The 7,998-nt window shown below is 41.1% G+C and overlaps 1 long non-coding RNA gene across 1 annotated transcript in view; it reads left to right on the forward strand.

Annotated features, from left to right (window-relative positions):
- LOC116595371 overlaps nt 1–6,881 on the forward strand; it is an 85,100-nt gene extending 78,219 nt beyond the window's left edge. Inside the window, exons 4-6 of the long non-coding RNA XR_004287641.1 lie at nt 4,461–4,635; nt 5,186–5,532; nt 6,724–6,881. This is a non-coding gene — a long non-coding RNA (uncharacterized LOC116595371). The remainder of the gene's footprint in view (nt 1–4,460; nt 4,636–5,185; nt 5,533–6,723) is intronic.
- The last annotated feature ends 1,117 nt before the right edge of the window (nt 6,882–7,998 follow it).

Raw genomic sequence — 7,998 nt, forward strand, 5'->3', positions numbered from 1 at the left:
GGGAGTCTGCTACCCTCTCTGCCTGCCCTGGTAGGCTGTCTCCTGACCTGGATGGATGGATGACCTGCCATTACTTCTTTTAAATATGCATTTGGCTTTCCCCTGCCAGAAAGCAACACATGTTTATTGAAGAATAGTGGGAAACCCCAGAAAAACTGAAAGAAGAAAATAAGCACTCAGCTGAAGACAGGCATTCAAAAGTTCTGGCACCTTTTCCTCCCAACTTTCACTGAAGTTGAACAGATAAATGTGCATATATGAAGTGATTTCTGGGAAAGACAAAAAAAAAAAAAAAAAAAAAAAAAAGGATACCAACAACAAGAAAACAAAAAAGAGAACAAAGCAGAAGAAAATGGTGTTCATTTTCTTACTGAGGTTTTACTACCTACTTTTCTCCCTGGGCTTTCTTGACAAAACATGGCTCCACTACTTTCTCCTTCTTCAAAGTGTTTGACAGAGTCATTTGCTTTCAACATGGAGTATGAACAAAATGGACTATTGTTTTAAAATATTCTATCATGTATGCTGTAATATCTCATCCCGGACATGATACAAATGCTATGATAAAAAGAGGAGATGCTTTGAAAGTGATCACCAGAGTTGTGAAATTCATTGGCATGATCCTTCTTTTGAGGGTCATAATTCATTTAGTTTTTTCTGTTCCAGATTAAACTTCACAGTCTTCAGTTGTTATTTGCATTAGACACAGTATTAGCAGTAGTGGCAGTAAAAATACTCCTGTAACCCTTTTACCATTTTAATTTTTTTTTTACCATTTTAAAATTTTACCATTTTACTAGCGGCCCCTATCACTGTAGCAGCTTTAAACCCTGCTTCCACCCTGTTCATTCCTTTAAATGCCTTTTCTCTCTGGCTTTCCTTAAAACCTTTTTCTTAGTTTTTGGTGTTCTGTAGCTTTACCACAAAATGTCTAGTTGAAGATTTCTTGTCTTGCTTGGTATCTGTGCATTTCCTGTATTTCTGGTTTTATCATTTCTGTAAAATCCTCAGCTGTTGTCTTCTGAAATGTTGACTCTGTCCTTCTGCGGTACTTCCCAGATTCTTATTTAAACCTCCCGTCTGTTGTCCATGTCTCTAGAGCTGACGTTCATACTCTTCTCCTGCCTCCTTGTGTTGCATTCTGGGGAATGTCTTCACTTCTTGTGTGCAGTGTGTGAAGTCCTTCATTTGGGGCTCATCTACTGCCCCACCATTCTGTTGTGTTTTACGCCTCAGTGATTTTTGGTCCCCACTGAACTTCCTTCAGTTCCATGTTTACACTTGGCCTGTTGCTTTTGATAGGCTCTTGATCCTTCTTCATTTTTAAACCTCTTTTGTGTTCTTAAACAAGTAACATATAATATTTCCTATTCTGTATCTGATCATTCCAGTGTCTAAAGTCTTCATTTTCCCTCAGTCCGCTGTCTCTCACAGTGGCCTCATTTCTTGCGTGCTCTGTGATGGGATTTTGAGACCAAATTTATTGGAACATAGATGTAATCTCTTTTAATTCTGTGTTTTTCTGGATGGTTTGTCTTTCCTTTGCCAAGAGGCTGGGAGTGTTCTTGGTTGGGATCACTTTGGTTCCATTTGAGGGTCCTGGTTTATTAAGGAAAGCTCAGGCTCAGTTACCCTAACTTACCATGTGGTGAGAACTGGGGTCTGGAGGGCACAAACTTGTAGAGATCCTGCAGTGAAAATGGCATTTGTTCTCTGGCACCCTGATTTGTTTCTCTTGAGCTTGTTGCTTACAGATCAGGTTTTGGCTCACTTTGTCTGCCACCTTCCTTCTTCCTGTTTCCTTTCCTACCATCTTCTAAGTCCTTTCTTAGTTTTCCGATGTCCTCTAAAGCCCAGAAATGTTTTGTGAATTCCATTTGTCATCACTAATTGCAAGTCTCGTCCTGCAGCAGGAAGGCCAGAGCCAGACACTATAATGCTCTGCCTCCCACAGAGGAGATTTTAATACCCTCTCCTCTTGTCCAGAAATTCTAGATTTGGGATGGAATTATGGATACCATAATTACCATCTACAGAGGATTAGTTGCCTATATAATAGAACAAGTATGCATTATTCTAATCTTCCTAAAACTTCCATTTTGCACAATAAATATGAATGAATAAGGAACCCGCATCACTTTTTTTTATGCAGATGTTTTCTTTCTGTCTCTGGCTTTAGAAGGTAGGTTGTAATTTGTATGGTTCATTCTGAAAATTGGTGCCATATAAAGTGATGATTTATAGAGATTCAGAGGTAAATATTTATCAACATATAAATAATTGGGGAAGGCTTCCTTTACAAAAGGTAGGATTATTAAGACCTGTTTAATCACAGGAGGGATATCCTGTAAAGCTAGCACATAAATAAAAAGTGGATCAGAAGAAAGCAGAGAGGGGCGCCTGGGTGGCTCAGTTGGCTAAGCAACCCCCTTCGGCTCAGGTCATGGTCCCGGAGTCCCGGGATCGAGTCCCGCATCAGGCTCCCAGCTCCATGGGGAGTCTGCTTCTCCCTCTGACCTTCCCGCCTCTCATGCTCTCTCTCACTGTCTCTCTCTCAAATAAATAAATAAAAATCTTTAAAAAAAAAAGTCAGATGCTCAACAGAAGAAAGCAGAGAGAGGAGTTTGGAAGGAGCATGTGTAGGGACACCTGCTGCCTATCCCTGTAAGTCAGGGGCGATCTGGAAGGGAAACCTTGTTAAAGGAGGCAGTAGTGTTTAGATGTAATGAGCTACTGGAAATCTCACAGTGTTCTGGTGGAGCAAGTGGTGTGCAATCAAGGCTGCCAACCCAGTTGAAGTTGCAGCTTCAGGCAGCAAGCGAGCAGGCCTTTCAGTCTGCCTATATCTCCAGTGGGAGCAACTTATCCTCCTTGAAGTTGGTCTCCAGACACCTTTTCCTGTGGCTACACATCTGTGCATCACTGAGAATTTCTGTGGTTGCTGCTTTATGGGGATGTTTGTCAGTTTTGGGTTTTGTTTGTTACCGAGGTTAACTTGCTAACTTTACTCTTCTCTTAAAAATATATTTCATCTAGGGGCACCTGGGTGGCTAAGTGGGTTAAGCCTGTCTCTTCAGCTCAGGTCATGATCTCAGGGTCCTGGGATCGACTGCATTGGGCTCTCTGCTCGGCAGGGAGCCTACTTCCTCCTCTCTCTCTCTCTCTCTCTCTCTGTCTGCCTCTCTGCCTACTTTGTGATCTCTCTCTCTGTCAAATAAATAAATAAATCTTTAAAAATATATATATACATATATATTTCATCTATCATTGCCATGTATTTCAAATGGTAGTGGGACCCCATAAAATGAATTTACACTGCCATCTTGACAACAATATAAGTGTTGTACACAGCCATCCTGTGTCCCCTTTCCTTCTGAAATAGATTCTCTCTTCCCAGCTGTTATCAATGGAAGACTGGGGTCTTTGTTGTTGTAGGTGACTTGTCCAAGATCACACAGCTTTTGAGGTTTAACCTTTGGTCTGATTGTAGGACCCATTTTCTTTAACTCAGGGCCATGCAACTTACCATGTAGGAGTCTCAATACTCTCCTGCTTTTGAAGCTATACTCCACAAGCCATGTCTATCAGTACGTATCTATTCTTGTTTAGTTCACTCATTTATTACACACATTTACTGGATGCCAGCTACGTGTTTCAGGCACCTTTCTAGGTGCTGGAGATATGGTGGTGGGCCAGTCAGACACAACCCTCTGCCCTCATTGAGCGTGTTCCATTTCGTACTACTGGAAGCATCCACCAGGAACAATGGACTTATGCCAGAAGTCCAACGATGACATGAGTCCCAGAAAATTCTGAATGGCTCTTTGTGGAAGTTATGCTTTGGTGGCAGCCCTCGAGGTAGCTCCCTGCACAGGCGAAAAGGAGGGCTGATGTAGAAATGCCTGATGACTGGGCTTCAAGGTCAGATAACTAAGCCAGGTCTTTAAGGTCTTATTTAGCTCTGAGATTTTTCAAGAACTTTCCATGATACATGTGCGTATTATAGTGACATAACAAAAACCCTATTCATAGCACACTGTAAATTTGGAGAACGATTGTCTTTGCATTGTTTTTATGATTAATTGACAGTTGATAATACAGGCACTGTTGTAAGTCACTTAACCCTGTGCCAGCACTTTGTGGTAAATTCTTTTATTATCCCCATTTTTCAGAGGGGGAGACTGATGCAAAGGGAGAAGTTCAGTGGTTCTCCACTGGTCACAGCTAAGCTAGCAAGAAGCAGAGCCTGCATTGGAACCAGGCACTGTGGCTCCAGACCCCAACTCTTCACCCTTGGGCTTCTTGCAGCACCCCTGCTTCCTTGTCACTAAGAACTTGGTGCAGGGATTTAACAGTACCTTTAACTTCTAGTTTTTTCTTTCTCAGAACTGAATCTGCATTGCATTGCATATCTGCATAAACATGTGTTTAATTTTGCCACCTTTAATTTTGTTTTTTAGATAATATCTGAAGGAGTCAAGCTGTTTCTTCTGTAGCTTCAAGCACTTCAGACAAACTGTGCAGTAGAGCAGGTGCTTTTTGCTTGCCTTGTGCCTGGTTTCCCAGTGATCATGTCATCCAGAGGGACCTGCACGGTGGAGACATTCATCAGTCCTAACCCTGGTGTGGTGGATGGTGAGGAACATTTTAGCCAGCCTTACATGTTGAAATGACTTTGGAAGTTCTCTTGAGGGATTCCTCAGCTTGTCATGATCCCGAATAGAACTCTTTATTTCGTAGATGGGTTCGGAGGAGGAATTATCCCCTGCTCTTTTTCACAGTAATGTCTTACAGACATTAGGATAGAAAGAATCAGAGCCTTTTTTATATGAAATGAGGACAGGAGACATTTACTGAAGTGGTGGAAACAGGAATGGAAGGGAGGAATCAGATGTTGGGAACAGGAGGAAGTAGAGACACATCATGTCTCTACATGTTTTCTTAGCTGTGAATGAGATTTAAATCTGCCATCCAAAACTACTGTTTATTGTCCTCATCATGGTTGTTTCATGAGTGGACATTTATCTGCTCACCCAGCTGTGTATTTTCATGCTGCATTCATGGAAAGACAGAAGCTGCTCCTGGGAATAGTCATCGCAGCCATCTGTGCCCCATGAGTTTTAAGGAACTTGCCAGTTAGGGCCATTGATTGATTAATGCATATCACTTTATTGCCCCATGACAGGTACTTGATCCTTAGGCTGACCAAAGCAGAATTTGGCAGAGAGAAGAATGGTTTAGAGGGAAAGGTGGCTTCATGGGACTTTGTACCATATTTCCAAGCCCTGGATGCTCACTGGCCTGGAGTGTAGTGTGAGCAGGTCCCAAAGGAGGGGCAGATGTATTTTAATGGAGGCCATTTTTTAAAAACCCTTTGAACGTTGGTGAAAGAACTCCTTTTTTCCCCACTCTGGAGTAAGGATATATGCACGAGAAATCACTCCGCTCTTGCCGGCCATATCAGGGGAAAGGATCGCTGAGGGCCAAACATGCTTTTTTCTTCAAGTACTATTGAACTATATGGTTATTCAGGTAAGAGAAAAATCATGGATAATTCAGGAATGGCCTTCCTCTTGATAGGAAAGAGGAAACATTGCTTATTTTATCCCAGCTCATTCATATTTTGTATGTTTGTTTGGTTTTTGAGGTGACTCTTTATGATATTTCACTAGAACTTGAATATGTGCCATATCACATCAGCAAAGACCTGGCATACATAATATTTTGTGTGAGAGTGTATGTCAAGGAAACAATAGAGTTCTCCCATCTGCTTTCATATTACCATATTCACACAGAACACTTCACTTCTAACACTGTGGCTGAGTGTCTGACTTCAGCTCAGGTCACAATCCCAGAATCCCGAGATTGAGTACCCCATCGGGCTCTCTGCTCAGTAGGGAGTCTTCTTCTCCCTCTCCCAGCTTGTGCTTTCTCTCTCTCTCTCTCTCTCTCTCTCTCTCTCTCCAAGTAAATAAATAAATAATCTTTTTAAAAATACCTTATTGTATATATTCAAACCACAGGAAATCTCATTGTAGAGATTCATGGGTAAACTTAAAATATGATAGAGAGATACTTTTTTTTCCCTGCTTTACTTCACTCTTAAAGAACACATAGGCAGCCCTATAGATGGGGTGTCATCTTGTTAATTGTGTAATTCAGCTGAATACTGCTCACCATTTTGCAATGTATGAATAGGTATGCTAAATTTAAGATTTGGGTAAAATAGTTTGTTAATGAAATTAACATAAAATCAGAGCTTTGTTTCCCTTTTAATAACATTCACTGTGACCCGTGATGACATCCCTAGTCCCCAGTGACCATCTCAAAAAGTATGTGAGCAAATTTAGAGTACAGGTACAGAGTGAGCTCCAGCCAAGTCACTACTTCCAGAAAATTGGACCAGTTACTTGACTCTGAAACCTCACTTTTCTCCTCTACAGGAATGAGGATAATACTACCATCTACCCCCTCAGACTGTAGTGGTAAAAGTTAAACCATGGGCCAACCGCTCAGTTAGCACTGAATAAATGTTATTCTTCTTCATGGTGAACAGAAGGCTGGATGATTACAAGCCAAGTAATTCAAGGGGGAGAATCATTGACACTTTATTGAGGGCAAACCAGTAAGTAGGAGCAGGGTCATGGTTAGGAGTGAGCAAAACAGGCTTCTGGCTTCTGTCACCACACAAAACCCCTTTCTTTCTTTTCTGCCATTTCAAAGCTCAGTGGTGCCAATTTGCCCTTCTCCAAAAAGTTCAAAACAGACAATACAAGAATAGAACAAAATGGATTGAAAAGAGAAAACTTTGCCACCAAGCCCTGGTAATGTCAGGTCTACTTAACTGTGTTGTACAAATTCAGTACAATGGTATTTTTATATTATAAAATTAAATGATTATATGAATATATGTCATTTGACTATTTATGTTTAAATGTTTATAGCTAACAAAACTATTTAAGTTTTCATGTTTATTTTTATATGGTAAAGATTTGCTATGCAGTTCATAGATACGGTCATTTTTAAGCAATACACTGTACATAATATATGTTGAACTCTGTGGAGCCAGTTCGTGTACAATGGGTCTCTCCAGACACATCTTCCACCATGAAGACAGACCTCATCTCAAAACTAAGCAGTGAAGCTAGAGAGTGTATCTTGTGCTTAAGGCTAAGAAGCAATGGTGTCGTGAACGCCTGTACCCCAGAGAGGGGATTCATCAGAAAGACAGACTCATGTCCAATAGAGTATATGAGAGATTGAGGAATTCATCATGCACTTCAAGGTGAGCAAGAAACAGGTCTGATAAAAAAAAAAAAAAAAAAACCAAAAACAAAAAAAAAAACCTTTCAACTCAAACAGCACTGTAGATCAACTGTCCATCCACAATCATGGTCAGACCAGAGGACAGAAGTGGACCCCAAAGTGTGTACAAACAATAGGGAAAATTGAGAAAATCGCTCCAAGGAAGCTGAAGTGTGTGCAAATGGTTAAGTTCAAAGAATCCCTAGTTTCAGGAAGAGGGCCATCAAATTGCAGGTATAGAACTCTAAGAAACAACACTGGAGAGAAACCACCTTTCAGTGAGCACCATCTCTCTGGAAGGTGGAAGCCTGTTCAAACATTGGAGTGAAGGGACACAGGGAATGCCATGTAGTTAGCTGGGAGATACAAGTTTGGGCAGCGTACGTCTTTCCCCTAAAACCTTATTTCATGAAGACAGAAATTATTGCAAATGTACTTGAGGAAGGCAAAGGAAAGTGCCCTATATTAAGTCTAAGAGTCCATACTTTCAGGAAGCAGTTTCAGGAAGTATCATTTGTGAAGATAGAAGCACTTTGCAATGTCTGAGTGACAGCATCTACAAAGTTCCCTCTCCATACCTATGAGAAGGAATCCTGTGATGAACGATCCTTCCACTAGCAAGTCCCAGGCAGACAGGAGTGTTAGCCAACCTCTGTGGTGCAATACACGGTAGGCAATATGTCCTGGACTCTG

The sequence above is a fragment of the Mustela erminea genome, chromosome 7 (assembly GCF_009829155.1).
Source record: "Mustela erminea isolate mMusErm1 chromosome 7, mMusErm1.Pri, whole genome shotgun sequence".
In the NCBI taxonomy this organism is placed as follows: Eukaryota; Metazoa; Chordata; class Mammalia; order Carnivora; family Mustelidae; genus Mustela; species Mustela erminea.